Source organism: Squalius cephalus, assembly GCF_949319135.1.
Source record: "Squalius cephalus genome assembly, chromosome: 20".
NCBI lineage: Eukaryota > Metazoa > Chordata > Actinopteri > Cypriniformes > Leuciscidae > Squalius > Squalius cephalus.
The window spans coordinates 16835470-16860850 of NC_137141.1; positions in this window are offsets into that span (position 1 = coordinate 16835470).

Genomic DNA, 25381 nt, shown 5'->3' on the forward strand with positions numbered 1-25381 from the left:
CACTCTTGTGGAAAATTGAAATGCTGGATATTTGTGAGGGCGATATCTGTTACTAATTAAAACTGAACATTCTGACTGCCAGAAGAGACATCTCAGTATGACTTGTTGCACTTGAGAGGAGTTATGTAAGGGCAAATGTGAGACTGTAAGCATCTATTATCAAAGGTCATTTGAGTGATTAAAACAGTGCTTCACTCAAGGGACAGTGGTATTTTTTGACTGTACACTAAATGCTCTGACTTGTTTGACTCACCTCAACCTCATGTTTCACAGAACAACAGTTTTTGTGCTCCATGTGGCATTTAAATGCATGTTGATTACCGTGACATATTCACTAACAGGCTTATTCAGACTAAGTCCATGTTTTTTTGGCTTTAGATACATGCATGACTGGACTTTAAAATGGAACGATGCATTTTTATAAGCTACTTGTCCAAATTATAGTATTGTGCCTTATTTTATTTGGATTTTTAAACAAATTATTATTATCTGGATCTCGAATAATTCTTTAAGGTACTGGTCTGATCCGGCATTATGCAGGCCAGCTCTCGTTGGTTATCGCGTTGAACTGATAACCACATTGATCGCATTCAGAAAGCAACAGTCGGTGTGTTTTCAGGTCCATGGATGTTGTGCAAAGCTGTAGGCCGTGTGCATTTAGCAGTGGATGTTTTAATGAAAGATGAGTATCTGTTTCTCCCCAGGCAGTCTCTGCGGTAATAAGCATTTTCGCTTAAAATAAAGTGGGTTATTAATCTTCACCGCATCCTCTCTGTTATGTGTGCAAATTACTTGTCTGCCATAAACATATTACAGTAATTTGTAGTGAAAAATACAATATGCTGAGGATGAAAAGCCAATTCTTATAGGTGCAAAACCTTAGATTATGCAGGATTTTATTAAATAATATACATACTCTGTGCTTCTCGACTTATCAAAGCTGTTTAATGTACAAAAGTAAACAAAATGATGAAAATGTTGAATTTATTAAAACTATTATTATATTATATTATATTAGGCAGCTAAATATGCGAAAATGCAAAACCAGATGTTGGCATCTTTTTAATTTGGCTAGCTTTTGGCAAGTGATAGATGAATTTATTATTATTATTATTACATATTTTACAGGCAAATGAAGCAGGGATACACCTAACATGCTAATTAACATGGATGATGCAAGACCACATGACATCATTTGGATCATAAATTTCTCTGGTCCGCACTCTCTTTTGTAAATGGGCGCATTTTATTACCATTATAAAGCAGTCATGGTTCACGACTGATTGTTAATGTGTTGCATAGCTGTAGACACTTAACGTTCTGACTTCTCTGAGTAATGAGGCTAGATTTTATGAGAGAATAGAGATGTTCGACATGGTGAACAAATTAAGATCTTAAGGATGAGAGGATCAGTGTTTTAATTGTATGTAAAGAATGAATTTTGATAAGGGTACGTGTCATTAAGAACTATACAGTAGCTCTCACATCTGATATCAAAGATAGAAACGCTGGGGAATGGCTCTTATGTTGTTTCTCTTTTTTTTCCTCAAATTGGATAATACAGTTCCTCCTTCCTTTGTTAAATCTAAAGTATTATGCAAACCCATGTCACCATGGCATAAGCCAATGCTTGATTAACCATGCATCAAAACAAGCACAATAATCCTGGATTAAGCTAATAAATCATACAGTGCATTTGATGTGCTGTTTTTATTCCTCCAAAGATCATGTCTTTGTAATGTCTGGTATTTGTAGCATTAAAGTCATATGATTTTTATGTTTTGTGATTTTTGAATTATGTATGTTTTGCATTTTCATTTTATGTTTTTTCATTTAAATATCATCTTTGTCATCTTAGGAGAACTACAAATGTGACAGTTGTTGACATAAAGGGCTCTAAAATGAATTTAGATAGCAAAACTCAGCTTGGTTTTGGTTTGCTTGGTTTATTGATTGCAGACTTGTGACATTGTAAAAGGGGCTATATGTAAGAATTTTCATGTATAAATAATACCTTCCTTGACTTAGTTGTCTATGAAAGCCTGTTGACTGATTTATATGTGAAGGATTTTTTTTTCCAGGAAAATCAAAAGGATGTGACGTTTACATGCACTCCTGAAAGCCTCTCTTCCGTTCTGTGACACATGAAATGAATGAAACAAACAATGTTCAGGATAATGTCAAAAGAGCTATTCTGTATAATATCAATGTGTCTATTGTATGTTACATGTGCACGAGTGCAAGTACGTGCCGCAAGTTGGCTGCAGTTCACTTAACGTCCACCGGTGTCGCTAATAACAAGCGTTTTGGAATTCTACATACAGCCCCATTAAGATCTCTTTTTGAAACTAGCGAAAACGTGTGAGACAACATGGGTCTTTTTCTCAAACAAAATGATTGTTTTCTTGATGTCATTGTATAAATGTCTAGGATAAATAATTAAGATGCTTTTACACTTCCTGTTTTTGCATACAGTAAAGCAGAATTTCAGTATGTGCAAATTCAGGCTGGTACGCTTTCTAGGAGAAACTTGGATAAACTAGTTTTTTTTTTTTTCACCTGAGCTATTTTCTTGCTTTAAATTCTCTAAAGGCGCCCCAGGGCATCTTGGACAATCAATATGTGAGCAACAACACCACAGCTTTGTGAATACTTAAAAAAATTCCTTAAATAAATTCTAGGATGTAAGAAAGCATAAATCAAAATAGGAGCATCAGAAGTGTGATCGAGTGAGGCAGAATGAAACTCTTATCGCTGACTAGCGTCCTGCACCCAGCTTCACTTCAAAAAGTAACAGATATGGATGAGGTCAACATACTGGAGGATTGCCCGAGGGTTTAAAAAGCACAATATTCCACCGAGACATAAAGAATGGCAAAAAGAATAGGCTGCTACTGTTCAACATTGTCAGCTCTATCTGTAGATAAATAAAATACTTTTTTTTTATTTTTCCTCCTACTGTTTGTAGGCTAGAAATTGTCAGCACAAGTCAGAATTATAAAAAAAATATCTTTATTTATTTTATTTACAGAATGTCAGTCTAATTTCAGATTTATAAAAACAACTCTAACCTTTTCTTTTTTTTATGTACAGCGTATCTCACAAGAGCTGTGGGTGACAAAGGTGTCTGCCACATTAACCTTAGAAGTGTAGGCGACTTGGCTAGATGTGGGGTCGACGTTATAGAATGAAAGTGGGAAGGCGACATCTTGACTCATTTCCACACCTGCTCGATATGTTCTCTTTGATTCGATAATCAGAACATGTATAACACAATTTTCCATTTTAAATTACAGATAGAACACCGGTCTCAGTAAGGAGCAGGAATGCGCACACATCAGTTTGTATGCTTTGCATGCAATTATGCCCATAATAGATGGTAAAAGGTCATTATGAAAATAAAAAGACGTTTGATATTCAAAATGGGTGTCGAGAATCTCTCAACAATGTTTTTAATAAGCTATTTTGGTACTAAGTGGGCTTTCTGTGAATAATAGAACAAAAAAGCCGTTCAATCTTTAAACCAGGACTCAGCAGACAAGAAAATGGCTTGTGATTTAAAATTAAAATAGCCTGTCTTTTTTTTTTTTTTCTTTAACCTGTTTTCATTTTTCAGAACACATCACTTTCCACTCATGCCATTTTGACTGGTAAAATCTATCTTTCTTTTTTTTTTTTTTTGTCAATTTGCATGAAATTCAGTATTTGTGTATAGTGTGTTCCTGTTTGTTAGGTCCTTAGTTACTACAATTCTACAATATACATAATTAATAATTATTTTGCACCTAAACATAGTGAACAACTTTAGAGACATACAAATGGTTACAAGTCATTTTCAGTTGAATTCATGATTTTATTGGTTGATTTTATGGTATTTAATCTGTATCATGAATGAAATATCATCACAGTTAACGCATTTACCTAATTTGATATTAATAGTAATTTGCAACAAATATAGTCATTGTACATTTATCTGCCTATTAATATTTTTCTTTATTTTATAGGGGCTCAAATATATCTTTATAATGTAATAGAAAAACTCTGCACATAGTTATAATATAAATGATTCATAAGTATTGTCACGCTTCTAAAATGGTGCAATATACATTATATGGTACAGTATGTGTAAATACTTTTACGCTTTCAATAACTTTTTAATGCTGTCAATACACTTGCAGAAACAGGATGTGTAAATGTTATAAAGGATTATTACATGGCTTGGTTGAATTCTAATATAGAATGCTGTCTGTTATTTCTTGATAACAGACCGCTGCTAAGTATAACACACCGTTGCTATGGACGCAGGATTCTAACCATAGAGACGGAACGGACTATTTTCTTTAGCGGAAGCAACACAATCGTTTTTAAATCAATCGTTTTTAAATCAATTTTGTGTCAAATTATTGATTTATTTGGTAGGTCGCCATGTAATAAGTGGGATAAAGTAGAGCGAGGCGGTTGTTATAGTGAATACAACCCCGACAGGCTGATCAGGACCCTGACGCGAAGCGGAGCATTCGTAATAAGATGAAGGCTGTAATGTGATTTTGCTATTCTATGATTTGTCTCTGCCAACATTCAGGGATTTAATAAAAAAACATGCACTTTAAACCATGTCTGAAATTGTAGACATTCTAAGCAAATTTGACTCATGCATAAATAATAATTAATCCTATTCATGATATGATGCATTATGCACTGCCCGCAATGTATATACGAACACTTTCCCCTTCACAATGTACATTTTTAATGGTTTTATTGTCAAAATGTGATATCTTATTTTTACCGGCAGTGCATCCAATGTGAAGCCCACTATTAACATTAAAGGAACACGCCGACTTTTTGGGACTTAGCTTATTCATTGTATCCCCCAGAGTTAGATAAGTCCATACATACCCTTTAGATCACCGTGCGTGCCGTAACTCTGTCTGACGCACCCACCGCTAGCCTAGCTTAGCACAAATCACTCCGCCCAAGAAGCAGTGCTTCGCCTTCTGGGAATATAGTTCCCAGTACGGTTAGAAGATGGCTGTGTCTCATGTGACCTTGTTATTTGTACGCTGTGACTATACAAATCACAACATGTAAATAGGAAAATGTTGGCGTTATTTTGTCACTTATTGGGAGCAGTGTGCTAGTTGGAGCCGTTTACCTCCAGTCTTTGTGCTAAGCTAGGCTAGCGGTGGGTGCGTCAGACAGAGTTATGGCACGCACAGAGATGAAAAGGGTATGTATGGACTTAATCTAACTCTGGGGGATACGGTGAATAAGCTAAAGTCTCAAACAGTCGGCGCGTTCCTTTAAATCGTCCACGCCCACATGAAAAATAAACAGACATTAAATCCATGTATGAACAGAGCATTAGACAATCAAAAGGTCTTGTGCAATTGAGCATCATAAGGTCAAATCTTAGGTGTTATATGCTTAATAGCATTTCCTTACATCATCTTTGATGGGAACTAAAGCCCTGATGCAGAATTATCAAATGCAATGCAGGCATACTCCACAGTCCCCTGTGTTTCTTTATGCAGCTATATGAGTTCTTAAGTGAATGATTGGAGAATTATTTTGGGAGAAAATGAGTTATGTTAAATTTTTTGCTTGGGTACGATGGTTGCATAAAAAAACAATGATATTTGGGACGCTGTTGTCTTAGTAAACGATCTTAAACCAACCTCCTGGGCAAAACTATGGCTTCAAAGGCTCCACTATATTACAAACTAACTTGATGCTTTCTCAGCAGGCTGGAGAATAATTCAAGAAAAGTGAAGAGTCAAAAGTGCAACATATATAGTTTTTTATGTGGGATAGAATGGTACAAAACGTCCCATTCAGAGTCTACCTTGAGGTCTTGGCATGGAGCGGAGGGAAAAAGGGGCACTTGGGAATGAGGTGGCAAAATTGGGGGAAAAAACAAAAGCTGTATGTCAACAGTATACAACTCAGAGCTTAATTGCTGAGCAATGGCACATTTCTGTGGCTCTCGGGAGACCAGGGCTTGCGTTATTAGATGGTAATGTGTGGTGATTGAGAGCTCCAACAAGCATAATTCTGCCTTGGGGCATCTTCCTTCTCCTGTTTAATTCCCTAGACGAACCTCAGCGGGGTAATTTGGAGGAGCCCAATAGATGGCTCAGCTCATTACAGTGGCTTTTGCTGGGCGAATGCTATGCTGAAAACTCGATGGCCAGGGTCTACCAGGCAGGGACGTATTGATCTGCTGCCAAAATGCGTAATATCACCTCCTGTGGGCAGATTTCGCAGTCACCAGCTCTTCATCTTGCAGAAGTTCCTCAGAGTCTTCTCCTGTTTTATAACAACCTGACAACAGAGGCAAATGCTTTAACTTCTGTAATTAATCTGTTAATGAGAAATTTAGCCACACATTTGCATGTGTGTGTGTGTGTGTGTGTGTGTGTGTGTGTGTGTGTGTGTGTGTGTGTGTGCATCTTTCTTGTCTGATTTTTCGTTTTTGAGCATCCAGTCTTGAGATGTCTTTGAGCATCCGCATCATGACTGCTGATAACTGTAACTGGGCATGACCCCCTTTATGGCCCAAGGGTGGAAAGAATTAACATGGCAGATTTTTGCATGCCAGAAAAATTTCATCAAGAGGCACACTCAATGTTTTGTCATCCTGGTTTCTGACTCCGGGACGTGTTCGACTAATTAAGCGAAAATTACAGTGAGGCTGTTACTCAAAGGTCCTTTTGTGCCAGAGCGTTTCACGCCTTGCATTTTAATTGTAAAGCATTTTCCATTGACTTACCTCTGTTTGAAGACTATATTTAATTAACTACAATATATTACAGATGAGGTCACAGACCAATTGCATGCATACTGTCCTTTTTATTAATATTATGTTTAGTATTATTATAGAAGTGGGGTTATTTATTTGTTTGTTTGTTTGTTTAGAGTGCACTGATTCTCATTTGTCTGACTGTGAATAGTAAATTGGCCACATATAGGATGTGAAGGACAAAGGGGTTAACGTGCTCTCAAGTTAGAAGCAACCATTCAGTGAGTATAAGTGGTTTTTGTCAGTCTCCCCTGGGAAGATCAGTATCTAGAGTTTTGGCCTTGTTTGGCAGAATGGCTGGATGCACTATAAGTTGACCTTGGTCTGTACACTGAAACAATGTCCCCAACTACTGTGTTGGCCCCTCACATCACAAACCAAACTAGTTTAAGAGCTTGTGGGCCTTTCTTTGATGAATATCTTGAGGGCTGTAGCTGAAAAGGTTGGCTGTATTAATGACAATTCCATATGTTTTGCATGATTTGGCATATGGCCCCATTTTTAAGATGGCAGAAAAAGGGCACCTCATTATTCCATGATGAATCATCAATGAAAGGTTATTTTTACTTGCATAAGAATGATGTGTGTGCATTTGCATTGAAACTCTAATGTGCAACCCTGCAATTCAGAGATACTGTTTCAAACAACAGCGCAATTCTTACTGAGGATAGATTTGTGAATAATTTGTATTGTTTTGGAAATGACAACAGTATCCATTTACAGCAGACAAAGCGATATAAATGCTCCAAAGACTTTCACAGGTCATCACAAATTTCCCAAAGACAGTCATCTTTTAGGGACAGAAAGCAGAAAATCCTAGACAAAAGGCTGTTCGCTCTTAATCTGTATTATTTATTTAATATTTTGCTCGCTACTAGGCCTATCTCACTACTGCACACCAAGATTTAACATATTTTTTACTATTGGTTGTGTTGATGCACAGTAATCAAATACAATTAGACATGCAATTCAAATCTGCTTTAGACTTCTCAGTAGTTTTTGATTACTGCCCCTTTTTGCAAAGCAAGCAGACACATCCTGAAATGAATCATTAGTTTCACCCTGGAGTTACTGCTAAGTCACAGCTAAAAACTTTTAGGGAAGGTATACAAAGGTAAAATGGGTATATTATAACAACACAGATTATTGTTGTTCTACCATCACATCTATTTAATCTTGACAAACTGTACCTTTAATACTTAATTTAATACTCCAGCTCTGATATTTAACCACTTTTTTATAAAATCTGACTTTTGTATCTTTAATAATACAATTTTTATATTTAATGAATTTTATATTTAGTGAAGACTACAGTTTTAATTTACATTTGATTATTCAGTTTGTCTATTATTTCTTACTACGTTAAATAAGCCTACTGTACCTGAAACAAAGTTTAAAGGGACACTTCACCCATTTGCATTAAGCTTTGCATTGTTAGAAACCCAGTCATACTATTGAATGGTCATGCAACATTTTTTCATTTTCCCCCGAGACGAGAGAAATCTGTATTTACCTCTTTACACTTCCTCCTACAATGACGCAAAAATCGTCATTTTGCGTCATTGTTGGAGGAAGTGTAAGAGGGGGGGATTTCTGTTAAGACTACAAGCACTAGATCCACCCTTTCAAACCCGCCCATAGGGGGTTGGACCTAATGCGCTAACAGACCTATCACAGATCAGTGCGAGTGCGTTTGATTTCAACGGCAGAAACCTGCAGAAAACAGGGACGAAGAAAGCTGAGTAGTAGGGGTTACCATACTCTATTTCCCGGACATGTCCGGCCGTCGAGATCGACAAAAATGTCCGGGATTCAGCTTTTGCTTTCTGCGGTCGCCATCCATTGTTTACATGCTCACCTTTTGTTTCAATCTAACTGAATTCACCCCGATTGGTGAATCTGAATGTAATGTTTACATGAATGCTAAACAAGTGATCGGTTGATTTGCGTTTTAACATTGCTAAGAAAATACCCGCACCTCCGTGAGAGATAGCCCATGAGACCGGTGCATCTCACAGGCGCGCTCATCAGTAATCACAGTAATACAGGGAGCAGGACGAGGCTAGCGCCGCGGGAGAAAGACGCGAGGCCGGTGGCGTGATCGGTTGAAAGACGCGAGGCCGGTGGCGTGATCGGTTGAAAGACGCGAGGCCGGTGGCGTGATCGGTTGATGTGTGTTTTACCATTGCTAAGAAAATACCTACTCCTCCGTGCGAGATACGAGAACAGTGCCTCACAGGTGTCGGTCGTCAGTAATCACGCCACCGGCCTCGCGCCGTTCTCCCGCGCCCCTCAGGCGACCCTCAAAGACCTGTTAGTCTGCCTTTAAAATGTCCACCTCCACTCCATTTATTATCCTAAATTAGATGCACCTGTTTGAGGTCGTTAGCTGCATAAAGACACCTGTCCACCCCATACAATCAGTAAGAATCCAACTACTAACATGGCCAAGACCAAAGAGCTGTCCAAAGACACTAGAGACAAAATTGTACACCTCCACAAGGCTGGAAAGGGCTACGGGGAAATTGCCAAGCAGCTTGGTGAAAAAAGGTCCACTGTTGGAGCAATCATTAGAAAATGGAAGAAGCTAAACATGACTGTCAATCTCCCTCGGACTGGGGCTCCATGCAAGATCTCACCTCGTGGGGTCTCAATGATCCTAAGAAAGGTGAGAAATCAGCCCAGAACTACACGGGAGGAGCTGGTCAATGACCTGAAAAGAGATGGGACCACCATTTCCAAGGTTACTGTTGGTAATACACTAAGACGTCATGGTTTGAAATCATGCTTGGCACGGAAGGTTCCCCTGCTTAAACCAGCACATGTCAAGGCCCGTCTTAAGTTTGCCAATGACCATTTGGATGATCCAGAGGAGTCATGGGAGAAAGTCATGTGGTCAGATGAGACCAAAGTAGAACTTTTTGGTCATAATTCCACTAAACGTGTTTGGAGGAAGAAGAATGATGAGTACCATCCCAAGAACACCATCCCTACTGTGAAGCATGAGGGTGGTAGCATCATGCTTTGGGGGTGTTTTTCTGCACATGGGACAGGGCGACTGCACTATATTAAGGAGAGGATGACCGGGGCCATGTATTGCGAGATTTTGGGGAACAACCTCCTTCCCTCATTTAGAGCATTGAAGATGGGTTGAGGCTGGGTCTTCCAACATGACAATGACCCGAAGCACATAGCCAGGATAACCAAGGAGTGGCTCTGTAAGAAGCATATCAAGGTTCTGGCGTGGCCTAGCCAGTCTCCAGACCTAAACCCAATAGGGAATATTTGGAGGGAGCTCAAACTCCGTGTTTCTCAGCGACAGCCCAGAAACCTGACTGATCTAGAGAAGATCTGTGTGGAGGAGTGGGCCAAAATCCCTCCTGCAGTGTGTGCAAACCTGGTGAAAAACTACAGGAAACGTTTGACCTCTGTAATTGCAAACAAAGGCTACTGTACCACACATTAACATTGATTTTCTCAGGTGTTCAAATACTTATTTGCAGCTCTGGATTTTTTTTTTTAGATTATGTCTCTCACAGTGGACATGCACCTACGATGACAATTTCAGACCCCTCCATGATTTCTAAGTGGGAGAACGTGCAAAATAGCAGGGTGTTCAAATACTTATTTTCCTCACTGTATATTGTAATAAGATTATTCACATCATGAAATAATATTTTGGTCATTATTATTATTATTACCCTGGTAGCTGGGTTATGTTTCAGGCAGTGCTTAAATGAGTCTGTGCTGCACATTGGCTATCCTAATTGAAAAAGTCTACGCATGCCACTGCAATAAGTGCCTTGCCATATACAGTACTGTAACAGCTCTTTATCAGCACGTTTTATCAGAAGTTTTAACTATAATGTGTGAAAGCTGTTGAGTTTTGCAATGAAGGCCAGCAGAACAAGCTACGGTTGCGCCTACACACCTCCAGCTCTCTCTCTCTCTCCTGATATCTCTCTCAAACACATGTCTAAAAAATGTTCCCTCTGAGCCTTAACATAGACCATGTGAAATTCAGTGGGGGAAAAAAAGTGTTAAAATATACCAACGGGAAGGCAGCATTCGAAAGGTAAAGTTGAGTTGCTCTGTCTCCGCAGTACAGTCAAGCCCTAAAGTGCTTGGGCGACTGTGTCAGAACTCTCGCAGGATTTAAATGTGAAATGCATAAGAAGCTAAGGAAAAATAATGTCGTCGTGGCTCTGCAGATTGAAACTCTGTCCTGAGAAAAAGTTAGCGGTTCAGGTCAGAAATTATCGTCTGAGTGCATTTCCATCAGGCAGCCTCATTGAGTCGTGATGTTTCCTCAGTCGTGACTCATTTTCTATCATTTGTTAGTCATCTGCTAGGTTTTACATGCAGTGTGAGCAAAGTTGAGCTTGCTTCTACAAGTCTTTGATCGCTTTTATTATGACTCGTGTTCCACAGAACTCGTAACCAAGCCCTTTGTATCGCAATGCTGTACCAGGTGAGCAACAGTGCAAGTTTACTACATCAGAAAAGCCATATATAAGGAGCTGGTTATGTGATACAAACATCAAAATGTATTCCTTTACAAATAATGCACTATGATAAAAGTATTTTGAGGTCATAATATAGTATTGTGAAAAGAAAAGTCTTTGTTAATCAATAATGTGCCTAGAGTAGTGAAATATACTCTATAGGTAAGTTTTTGTAGTTTTGCAGAAATGTATGCAGAGTTGCATGTTGTGTTATAGAGCAAGTCCAGATGATTGTTGGCTAGATGATGCAAGTGTTTCAGCACTTCCTCCTAATCATCTATGAATATAGCTGGCTTTGACAAGGCCTGCCTTGTTGTTCGGAAAAACTGAGGTTGCTCCAATGGCTGGGAGCTGCCAACGGGAGCTAAAAGCAACAGCCTTCCTCCAGCCCTTCTGTCGGTGCCTGAAAGCTTCATGTCAGTCAAGCTTTTGTTGTTTTATTATGTGGAAGAACAAACCCTGGAGCGTAACTCACTGCACACAGGGTGATTCCAAACCACACTTCCTGGAGTCTCCTGAATGATCTCCTACAGCTGAACAAACTTGCACTATCAGGAAGTATATCTGATCTGCAATATGCACCATTAGTAACCATTATGTAGCCCGTTGCACTGCAGTCTTTGCGGATTTAGTATTTACTGTTTCGCCTAAAGTTTAAGTGCAGGGCGGTTTATGTGCAGTTGGTTTCCCTGGCCGTGAAATTCTTCAAGATAAAATACTATGAATTTGGGTGAGCTTTAACCTGTTTATTTATTTCCACCCGAAACTTTAATTAAAAGATATCATCTCTCCCCTAAGCCCTTATAAAATTTACAGGCCTGTGTCTATCTTCCGTGTTCACTTCTGGAAGGCCATGCTGAGGAGCGTAACTGGACAGGTGGGGACTTTTGCATGACTGTTACAAGCTAAGAGCCGTGACTTACATTCAGTTTCCTCCTGCTGTTTTTATCACCTTTGACCTTTTCTTGTTAAAACCCAGAGTTGTGTCGTTTCTTCATGGTGTGTTATTGTAAGGTTTTTTCTGCAGTGTTTTGGGATATTGTGCCAATTCATTTTCCAAGAAATGAGAAAAGTAACGTTACCTATTCAATTTAATAGAAATCCTTTGTCACGTTATGCCTTTACTTTCTCTTTTGATCAATTTAATGTATCCTTGCAGAATAAAAACTATTAATGTATATCAAAAAGGCCTTAAATCTGAAATATTGTATTGTTAAATTATATTAACCTTTTCTCGGTCTCAAGAAATATTGTTGATTTATGTCTGTTCTTCTCATTTGCCATTTAAAGCCAACTGAATGCACATATTACCTTTTAAATCAATCTTAACTAAATTGCCTCAATACACAAACACAATATGCCACAGTCACTGACTCTAAAGAGTCTAATTTCCGCAAAGTCATAATGGTGTTCGAGAGAGGAAGAGCAAACAAGAGAATCATCATCATTGCCATTTGCATGAGATCCAGTTCAATAACTGGCCAAGTGCCACAGTCTATCAGACAAGACAAGGTTATGGCAAGGACTTATGTTAAGAAACCTTGTAATTACCTTTGCAAACAATGAATTGTGATCAAGTTAAACGGTATTGAACTGTTGTTGATTTATAGCTTTCTTAAAATTCACTGCTTCTGATGTGTATCAATCACTGTGGTTCCACCCACATGCTCTTGCATGTTTTTGAGTATCTCAAAGTTTCTGTAGAAAGCAACAGTTGGTTTCTGGAATGTATATACAGTATATTCATTATTTCACAATAATAAAGGGGTCCTATTATGCCCTTTTACAAAGTCTTGGTTTTTATTTTTGGGGTGTACTAGAATATGCTTGCATGCTTGATTGTTCAAAAAACACATTATTTTTCACATATTTTACATTATTACAACACCTCTCTCCCCTATCTGGCTCGAACGCATCTTTAGTTCCTGTTGCGATTAAGGTCCTCCGTCCAAAATACGAAATGTGCTGTGATTGGTTAGCTGGCCCAGTGTGTTGTGATTGGCACCTCGGTTTAGGAAATGTCACGCCCCTTACCATAACCGCAAGTTTCATCTGCTAAGGTATAAATATTAAGGATGGTGTCAATTTCAAACCAATTCAAGCCTGATTCAGACTTAAGAATGTTAACAAACAAGAGGATCGTCCTCAATGGATTTCATGCAGTGACTTTGCAAGCACAGATTTCACAGGACGTTTCAGAGTGGTATACAACTCTGAAAAGTCCAGAGAAATTCGTGCTTGCAAAGTACATCTAAAATGTATAAGAAAATAACAGCAAAAAAAATAAAATAAACATATGTTTACACCATATACACCATTTAATCATGATGTTTGTCAGAAAACTATGGTAATACAAACGATAATCGACCACAAAACCAAGGGTAATTGTCCTAAGGGGCGGTGAGCAGTCTAACAAAAGCAAAAGCTTACAAAAGCTACAGTAAACACTATATCAGTACTGTAATGTTAGTTAGCAAGTGAGTGGAGGCCAAGCTTTGCCCTTTGTTTACATCATAGCAACTACATCAAACTTGTAAGCATTTCTTATTATTTCTAGTTGTGTTTTCTATTAACAGTTCCAATTACAAGTTGTGATCCACAAACAACAGATTGTCCCGACAAAGTGGGAACTGCTCCATTTTAGGAGAAGCTTTTGTGCGTAGCATGCATTGTACTCTCTTCATTTCTGGAAGCTGTCCTCCGTAAAATATGTAGCACACAGATAAACATTGGGGTTATAATGTTCAGCAACAGTGGCTAAAATCAATTTTAATCACTCTCGTCAGCCTTAGGAAGGTCAAACAAATGAATTTTGGAAATGGGGTGGACAAAACAGCATCTCTTTGACATCACTGTCTTCTCTAATGCAGCTCAAGCAGGCCTCGCACCTTTTTTTGCAGATTCCTTGGTCTGGGATTATTTAAATGAGTAGCATAATGACTTCACAAAGCCTGGAAAAAACGAGAAACGAGTGGACTTTGAGCTTTGTGACCTTGCAGATCTTTTTATGCTTGAACAGTAACTTAACACAACTAAAGTTGAAAAGTGAAAAATTATAATAGGACCCCTTTAAGGCCCTTTAATTCACATTGTACTGACAGATGCCCACAAACGCAACCTTCACCAGATAATTCCAGTGTGTCACTTCTCAGACATCCCACGACCTGACAAGCTCCGACAGACACCAACAGGGGTAACACACTGGTCCGACAAAACCCTTCAAAGTGTCTGTTGCCATCTGTCGGTGTCTGTTGATGCAGTGTGAATTGGCTTTTATGTTCTTCTGGAAAGGTCATTATTTATTTTAATTACATTTTTGACAGATTATGTTTAATAGATGAATTTCCTTCAAATAATTGCCCATGATCCTCAAAAGAGATACACCAATCAGAGAAGTTAGAGTTCCCATTGAAATGAAAACAAATGTTTTGCAATAATAAATGTAAAATATATCTTCTTCTTTTTTGTATAGTCAATTACTGTAAGTCAATAGTTTTATATTGTGCTATTGTTTGTTTTTGTCATTTTTAAAGTTTTATATGGGTAGAAATTTTAGTTTTGCAATTGTAAAATAGTATACACATTAGATTTTTTTTTTTTAAATACATTTGATAAGAAAATATTGTAATATTGTGATTAATATCAGAGTTGATTGATTTGATTTGATGCTTAGAACTCTTTATTGAATATTTTTTTAATCCCTCTTGAGGTTGCTGAAAAATTGTGTGATTCAATATTTTTTTTAAATCCGTTTTTCTATTAACATGTTGGCCTTGAGGGACAACGTATGACGTAGCATTTTGGCTAAATTGGCATTGTCAATAATATAATCAATAGCCAATTGTAGCATTATGATCTATATTTCTCACGAAGATTGTGTTCTGGTTGAGCTTGTAAAGTATCACATTCGATCTGCAAAATTGCTAGCAATATGATAGTTGACCATAAACAGACCCTCTAGGATAAATAAAAAGATGTTGTGGGAAATATGATTTGACTAACTTCAGTCGGAATGAGAAAGCTCACAGATACTTAGATAACTCTTATTAAGCTATGTTTGCTGTTTTTAAATGAATAGTCGATGCTATGAATGTTTGGATGCAATATTGTGCTGGTGGGATCTCATATTGCCTCATAAGCACATTAATTATTTATTCTTTTTCTGACATTTCAGCTGCCCTTTACTGAGCCACTATTTTGCCAACCACAGTGTATCTCCCTCAGTGCACATCAAAGAAATGTATGTTGCATCATGATACCAAACTTATTTATAGATATTCATTTTAATATCATGTTTGGGATTGTCGGAGTTCTACATTTTATTGAAAGTTTAATGTGATGCAGTGCAAAGCAATGGAATCAGATATAATCAACAGATATACTAACATCTCCTTCATATATATACCCATGGTTTGATATTTTGGATCTTCACCATGTGCAATCCACATGAATAAGTGAATTAGTGTGTTATTGACAAGCTGAAAACATGATGCACCAGAGGCTTTGCAAAGATGATTAACTTAAGATGTTGCTGTAAAAAAATGTCACTCTCTAGAGAGGTTTAGCACTGCTGCTATGTATGGGTTGATGCTCATACCGAACTGCAGTTGCTCTATTCGCTGGCTGTTTTCCATTCACTCAATGTGAATGTTGAGTTAATGTCCCATTTGCTTACTGAGTTTATATCATCAGATGTATTAGAATCACAACAATGTAGCAGAACGGATCTGATACAACTTAGGGTCCATATGTGCAAGATAATAATAAGTAATAATGCAAGAAACATCTCATAGACTGTTAGCAAAGTGAGGTTCTGAGGAAGTCAAATATCTTTAGGTTACTGATCGTAGCTTTTGCTTATTTTGTTGTTTTTCCAGCAAGATAGCTGAATTTAATGAAGGAACGTCTACCTTTCCATTCTATACATCAGTTATCACACAATTGGTTAATTAAAACTGGCAACACAGATAATTAATATTTTGCTTCCTGTTAACTGTCACCATCCTTTTTGAGCAGAGATCTGATCTTAACTCATGAATGCTTTGGAATACAGACCAAAATTTGGTCTCATTTTATAGAAGACACTCAGCAGATTATTACTGAAGCGCACTTCAAAAAATGAAAGTGCAAAAACGGTATAGAAGTTTACATTTACTATAAAACAAACGTACTGAATGGATTTTTATTTTATTTTATTTTATACAAAATATATATTTTACAGAATCATTTTGAAAAAGCCATATGTCTAACCAAGATGTGTTCCAAATTTGCAGTTGGTATCACAAAAAATGAGCCCCCTAAAAATATTAAAGTGGGGGATACACTGGCTTGGGTAAACATTGAAATTAAGTGTTAGTTATCATGTTGCAGGTTTTGTGGTACATACTGAGTCAGTAACATGCTGCAATACATTTATTCAGCAAAAATCTTAAGCACAAAAATATAGCACAAACATTTTTTACAAAAATATTAAGCAACATGACTGTTTTCAACATAAGTAATAATAAGACATGTTTCTTGTGCTTCAAATCAGCATATTAGAATGTTTTTTAAACAATCAATTAAAACAGAAAAGTTCACAATTTTACTGTATTTTTGATCAAATAAATGCGTCCTTCTTTAACAAAAATCTGAATGTTTTGAATGTTAGTGTTAATATAAACAGTTATATTTATCATGATGTGATCTCATTGAACGAAGATTAACTTTTCTCGTCTGGACTTCTCAGTAGTTTTTAAATCATATTGCTTTTCAGTAGCTAAGCTACAGTATTGATTTAAGTAATTAAGTTGTCTGTTGTATATCTTCTGTCAGCTGTTTAGAATCAGAGCCCACAATGCCTGATTCATGAATGAATTACCCTATTGAGTCCATTCTTTTTAATGAATCAGTCAAACAAGTTAGCAATCTAACTTTATTTATTAAAGGTACTTTATTTGATTTGACTCATTATTTGCTAGTGCCAACAACTCAACAACCATATTAGCAATTATGTCCTTCTAAATGAGGATTCCTTTCTGAAATATAAGCATGCAGGTTGCTTTGATGATTTATTTTCTGTTCAAAGTAAAATGCTCCAATATTGTAGCATCATAACTGGCGTTTTTAGTCTCTACAGGAAATGCCAGCAGTTTGCAAATATTTCCATGAAGTCCCCTCTCTTTGTTTGATTCTCCTGGGCGATGGGATGTTTTCAGATCTGAAGCAATTATTCATTTTGGGGATGGCTTTAAGCTGACAGCGAGCCAGTGTAATGACCCAAACCAGGGGATATCGATATTGAGAAAGTATTTGCACAATAAAGATGAACCAAAGTACTGCTAGGTCAAGAAATCGTTTCAAGACACTTCACCCTAAAACTTCTTTGTAAAACTTTTTGCAATTAATATGTGTAAATAAGTCCCAAGTGGAACTTGTCTAAAACTTCAACTGAAATTGAAGCTGGAAATAATTGCATCTCGACAGGAAAAAAAAAAATGGTTTGCTGAATTTACTGACAAAGCTTTGCTTTGACAGCTTAGTCTTCAAAGCCAATGGCTCACTTCTCTTCAGAAAACCAAATAGACACACAATACAACATTTCTTATCAAGTGGTTAACTGATATCTTTGAAAATACAAAAATCTATATTTTTGTCATGTCATATTGATCAACTTTAGTCACTTTTACACTGACTACAATGGCATCAAATTATATTGACCAATATAACATTTTATTTGACGATAAATAATCTAATTTCAGAATATTTAAATATTTTACATATTATTGTTTTCATATTTATAATGTGAAAACCTTTGAGTATAACATTAGAGTAAATCTACTATTCTCATGAAATATTGTGAATTCTTTATATTTCTTTATATTTGTATAACGTTTTAGTGCGTTGTGAGTGTGTGATTTACTGTACAGTACATGTTCTGATTAGCACACAAATTGAGATCACTTGTGCATGCGTTTTTTGCAGATGTGAGTTGTAATATTACATTTACTTAGTGTATATATGAGATTAACCTCATATAGGTTGTGTTTGGGAGAGAACGGTCTATAATAAACTGATCAGAGCATCAGAGCTGGTGCCTACAGGAAGTTCTGTTTGGCTTAGCGATATGACAGAGGTTAAGATGTGGAATTTGCAGCAGATATAAGCAGAGCCTTGCTGCAATAAAATACCTCTGATGTGCCTGCACAGGCAGAGCCATGTCTCACCTTCCCAAACCATAAAACACTTCTCTCAATGTGGAAAGCAGAGGGAGTGCAGGCCACAAGAATGATGCCAGGGGAAAGACGACACTGGAGCCCGTCATAGATGAGTCACTTATGAAGAGAGAGAGAGAGATAAAAATAGTTAGCAGCAAACCCTTGTGGAAGAGAGATGCCAGTTCCTGTTGTTCACAAATCACCTTGAGAAATGAGAGGTTGGAAATTGCTTTTCAGATATTTGACGAACTGTGAAGGAAACTTTGTGGGTGAATGTTTGGGCTGTAATGATTATATAATTCTGCAAAATCATGGCAGCAACATTTTGGACTTTACCCAATTAAATGTCTTATTTGTCCATTATTGACCACTTACTCATCATTCATCATTAATTGCATATGTGGAGTGTGTGTTCACTCATTAGCAAAAGATTTTTTTTTTTTTTTTTTTAGCTAAGTGGATTTTGAAAGCACTTCCACCCAAAAAAAGAATGTGTGTGTGCAAAAGTCTCAGGCACGTTAGTATTTTCACCAAAACAAAAATGTTTTAGAGGGGTCCTATAATGCCCTTTTTACAAGATGTAAAATAAGTCCCTGATGTCTCCAGAGTGTGCATGTGAAGTTTTAGCTCAAAATACCCCACAAATATTTTTTTATAGCATGTTAAAATTGTCACTTTTTGAGGATGAGCAAAAACGCACCGTGTTTGTGTGTGTCCCTTTAAATGCAAATAATATGCTGCTGCTCCCGACACAGAGGGCGGAGCTTCAAGAGCTCATGAGTTAGCATCTTCAATTACCTCACACAGACATGCACTGAAAATTGCAAAACTTTTAGCATTTTATGTTCAAACCAGAGTTGGACAAAGATGGAGAGACTCAAGAAGAAGTGACAACATGTAGAATGCAGCAGGACATTTCTGAATGGTTAGTTGATGAATTTATGTAGGAGTTAACTATCTTCTAGTCATGGATTAGCATATTCTGTCATGATGATCTATAAATTGAGTTCCCAGGGGCAGGGTTTATGTCAGTTTTAGGGTTAGTGATGTCACTAACCCTTGAAGAAGCTCATTGTAGTCCCTACCAGACGTTTGTTGTAGTCCTTAAAAAGCGGTTTCTGTAAAATAAAATATCTCCCTTTGCTTTGAACTTTGAGCGTCATAACTTTGCAGATGTTGTTTATGCTCACACAGCAACATTACACACCAAGTTAAAAAAGTGAAATCATAATCAACCACCCCTTTAAGACAATTATTTATATCTTTGGCTGTAGTGTGTCAGTAGGAAATATAAGTTTACATTTCCAAACATTCATTTTGCCATTAATTGTAATAATCCAGTGAGATTTTTGTATACACAAGGAGTCTGACTCAGCTGGTATGGTCTGATCTCACCATCATTGAGTCTGTCTGTGATTACATGAAGAAACAGAAAAAACTGCAACAGACTAAATCCAGAAGAACTGCGGCAACGTCTCCAAGACACTTGAAGAAACCGACCTGCAAATCTACAGTACTGTGAAAAGTTTTAGACAAAATGATATAAAGTGAGGATGCCTTCAAAAATAATGTCATAAATAGACTAAATCTAATCAATATTTGGTGTGACCACCCTTTGCGTTTAAAAGAACACGCCGAATTTTTGGTACTTTAGCTTATTCACCTTATCCCCCAGAGTTAGATTAAGTCCATACATACCCTTTTCATCTCTGTGCGTGCCGTAACTCTGTCTGACGCACCCACCGCTAGCCTAGCTTAGCACAAAGACTGGAGGTAAACGGCTCCAGCTAGCACACTGCTCCCAATAAGTGACAAAATAACGGCAGAAGTAGCAGTGCTTCGCCTTCTGAGAAAATAGTTTCCAGAAATGTATACGGTTAGAAGATGGCTGTGTCTCATGTGACCTTGTTATTTGTACAGGCTGTGACAAATCACAACATGTAAATAGGAAAATGTTGGCGTTATTTTGTCTCTTATTGGGAGCAGTGTGCTAGCTGGAGCCGTTTACCTCCAGTCTTTGGGCTAAGCTAGGCTAGCGGTGGGTGCGTCAGACAGAGTTACGGCGCGCACGGAGATGAAAGTTCCACAAAGTCGGCGTGTTCCTTTAAAACAGCTTTTGTCCAGGTACACTTGCACATAGTTTTTCACATAGTTTTGCAGGTCAGTTTCTTTTAAGCGTCTTGGAGACGTTGCTGCAGCTCTTCTGGATTTAGTCTGTCTTTCTGTCTTAGTCTTGTTTCTAGGCGTTGTTGTGTTTGGAGCTCTGTCGAATTAATTCAGAAACCTTGTTTTTCTTCTTTACACTCTTTTACAAACGAACTTTTTCATTTTTATAGCGTGTGAACATATCTGGAATACTATTCTCCTTAAAAAACAATCGGATTGCTCTGATATCGCTACATATATCCAACCTTTCGAACTTCCGCTACTAGCCTTAGCCCGCTAGCATTACACGCGTGGTCGCGCCTATCGATCGACTTATTTACACCCGTATCACTGAAAGCTATAATTCGCCATTATAGCACATCTGCTATAATGGCGAATATAACAGATGTGTGTCTAACGTTACCTTTGAGTGCAGGTGAGGACACCTTCGAGCTGCATTCTGTGCAGTTAGAGCTGGAATCCGTGGAGAAGCAGATCCGCGACCTACTAGAGAGACAGGCCGAGCTACGAGATCGACGTTTCGCGCTTGAAACATCACGCGCCGATGCTCACAGGTCAGTGGTTAGTAACCTTTTGACTCCGACCTCGTCTACTCCATGTGTTTCTCTGCCCAGGATGCGATCATCCCTGGTTTCATTCACTCCGGCACCGACACAACAACATGGACCCTGGGTGATTCCACAGCGGAAGACGCGGGCCAGGACCAGAGCTAGGACCTCTCCGCCCCTCCCGGCCTTCGAGATCTCCACCCGGAACCGCTTCTCCCCTCTACGCGAGACGGAACGCGACGCTGTGATCATCGGCAGTTCCATCGTCCGGCATGTCCGTGCTACCATAGGTAAAGGTAAGGTTCGCACTCACTGCTTTCCTGGTGCTCGTGTTCTCGATGTCGCTGCACAGGTTCCCGGGATTCTGAACGGTGACGAGCCCGTCGGAGCTGTCGTGCTGCACGCGGGAACGAACGACATCAGGCTACGGCAGTCGGAGGTTCTGAAGAAGGACTACAGGAGCCTGATCGAGACGGTACGCAGTACATCGCCTGAAACAACGATCATCGTGTCTGGACCGCTTCCCACCTACCGACTAGGACACGAAAGGTTCAGTAGATTATTTGTTCTAAATGAATGGTTAATGTCATGGTGTAATGAACAGAGACTGCTCTTTGTAAATAATTGGAATCTTTTCTGGGAGCGACCTAGGCTCTTCCGTGCTGATGGCCTGCACCCCAGCAGAATCGGAGCGGCTCTTCTGTCGGACAACATCTCCAAGACGCTACACACCATATGACTAGTAAGTCAAAGTCCAAATCACACTCTTTGCTGTCCAAACTTAATTGATATAAGTACCAATGTAGAACATTATATTGAAACTGTGTCTATTCCTCGTTTAGTGAGATCAAATAATAAATCTACTGCAGGATCTAAGAAAAATCGAATTGTGATTAAACCAGAAAATCTCAATATTAGTGAACAAAAACAATTTATAAAGCTAGGTCTTTTAAACATCAGATCGCTTACACCTAAGGCGGTTATTGTAAATGAAATGGTCACAGATAATAGTTTCGATGTACTTTGCCTTACTGAAACCTGGCTTAAACCAAATGATTATTTCGGTCTTAATGAGTCTACTCCTCCTGGATACTGTTACAAGCATGAGCCCCGTCTGATTGGTCGTGGCGGTGGTGTTGCTATAATCTATAAAGATATTCTTACTGTTACTCAGAAAACAGGTCACAGGTTTAATTCGTTTGAAGTACTTGTGCTAAATGTTACTCTCTTAGATGTAAGAAAGAAATCCATATTATCTCTAGCCTTGGCTACTGTATATAGACCGCCAGGGCCTTACGCTGATTTCCTAAAAGAGTTTGCAGACTTTCTCTCAGATCTTTTGGTCAATGTCGATAAAGCATTAATTGTTGGAGATTTTAACATACACGTAGATAATTCAAATGATGCTTTAGGGGCTGCGTTTACAGATTTATTAAACTCCTTTGGGGTCAAGCAAAACGTAACTGGTCCCACTCATCGTCTTAATCATACGCTAGATTTAATTATATCACATGGAGCCGATCCAACCGATATAGATATTATACCGCAAAGTGATGAAGTCACTGACCATTACATGGTCACTTGCATACTACATACCGCTGAAATTTGTCATGTTGCGCCGCGTTATCGACCAGGCAGAACAATCCTTCCAACAACTATAGATCATTTCTCAAATAGCTTACCTGATCTGTCTCAGCTGCTCAGTGAACCCAAACAAACAGATGAACTAGAGGAAATGACTAGCACTATGAGCACCATTTTCTCTAGTACATTAGACATCGTTGCACCAATTAGATTAAAAAAGGTTAGAGAGAAAACTAAAGCACCATGGTACAACAGTGTTACGCATGTTCTAAAGAGAGAAACTCGTAATTTAGAGCGTAAATGGAAACAAACTAATTTAGAGGTCTTTAGAATCGCATGGAAAGACAGTATGTCACGTTATAAAAAGGCCCTAAAAGCAGCCAGGGCTGAGCATCTCCGCAAACTAATAGAAAACAACCAAAATAATCCTAGGTTTTTATTTAACACCGTCGCTAGACTAACAAATAAACAGACGTTACCGGAGCAAAATATTCCGTCACAGTGTAGTAGTAATGATTTTATGAATTTCTTCACTGAGAAAATAGAAAGCATCAGAAACACAATTGTAAATGTACAATCTTTAATGGTGTCTTATGATTCAGCCTCAATTATCACCCCGCAAGAACAATTACAGCGCTTTGCAACTATAGGACAGGAAGAGTTAAATAAACTTATCATTGCATCTAAACCAACAACGTGTTTATTAGATCCAATACCAACTAAACTACTGAAACAAGTGTTACCTGTAGTGGAAGAGCCTCTTCTCAATATTATTAACTCGTCTTTATCCTTAGGTCATGTTCCAAGAATATTCAAGTTGGCAGTTATAAAACCTCTTATTAAGAAACCACAATTAGATCATAATAACCTAGCAAATTACAGACCCATTTCAAATCTTCCATTTATGTCTAAAATACTAGAAAAAGTTGTGTCCGCTCAACTGTGCTCTTTCTTGCAAGAAAATGATATCTATGAAAAGTTTCAGTCTGGATTCAGGCCGCACCATAGCACAGAAACTGCGCTCGTTAAAATCACAAATGATTTACTTTTAGCTTCTGACCAAGGCTGTATCTCAATACTAGTTTTACTTGATATTAGTGCTGCGTTCGATACTATAGATCACACAATACTCTTAGACCGACTACAAAACTACACTGGTGTTCAGGGACAGGCATTAAGCTGGTTCAGATCATACTTATCAGACCGTTACCATTTTGTCTGCGTAAATGGGGAAAAATCGAAGATAACGTCAGTAAACTACGGTGTACCGCAAGGATCTGTGTTAGGCCCTCTGCTATTCTCAATATATATGCTGCCACTTGGTAATATTATAAGAAAACATGGAATTAATTTCCACTGTTATGCTGATGACACTCAATTATATATTTCATCACGACCAGATGAAAACGCTAAATTATCTAAATTAACAGAGTGTGTTAAAGATATAAAATACTGGATGACATGTAATTTTCTGCTATTAAATTCAGATAAAACGGAGGTATTACTTATTAGTCCAAAAAACTGCCCACAAAACCTCTTACAATACAACTTTAATTTAGAAGGGTGTCCTGTTACTTTATCCTCTACAGTAAAAGACCTGGGTGTTATATTAGACCGCAACTTGTCTTTTGAAAATCATATTTCATATGTTACAAGAACAGCCTTTTTCCACCTTAGAAACATTGCTAAGCTACGTAACATGCTATCTGTTTCTGATGCAGAAAAGTTAGTTCATGCATTCATGACCTCGAGACTAGATTACTGTAATGCTTTATTAGCTGGTTGTCCTGCATCCTCAATAAACAAGCTACAGTTAGTCCAAAATGCCGCCGCTAGAGTTCTTACTAGATCAAGAAAATACGATCATATAACACCAATTCTGTCGTCTCTACATTGGTTACCTATAAAGTTCCGTATCAATTACAAAGTATTGCTACTGACCTATAAAGCCCTAAATGGTTTAGCTCCCGTGTATTTAACGGAACTTCTATCGCCCTACAATCCATCGCGCTCTTTAAGATCACTAAATTCGAGGCTTCTGGTCATTCCTAGGATATCTAAGTCCACTAAAGGAGGGAGAGCGTTTTCACATTTAGCTCCTAAACTGTGGAATGGCCTTCCTGATATTGTTCGAGGCTCAGACTCGCTGTCCCAGTTTAAAACTAGATTAAAGACGCATCTCTTCAGCCAGGCATTCACATAATACTTACATTTTATACTACAGTTGAATCAGATTGAATGCATTAATATTGCGAACAGCAGCTACGCTAATTATTTCCCATATGCTTTTCTGTTGTTATCTCGGGACGCTAGTCCCGAGGTAAATACAGATCGTCAGCTCCAGTTTGTATCCAGCCTCTCATGGAAACTACAGATTCTCCAACACCCCGTGCAGAGACGACTCGGCGCCTGTGAAGAGACGACTCGACGCTGGCGATGTTTATGCCCTAAATCAATACATGATTAACTAACTGTATTTCTCTATGTACATTTCTGAAATGCACTTTCTGTAAAGCTGCTTTGAAACAATATGTATTGTGAAAAGCGCTATACAAATAAATTTGAATTGAATTGAATTGAATT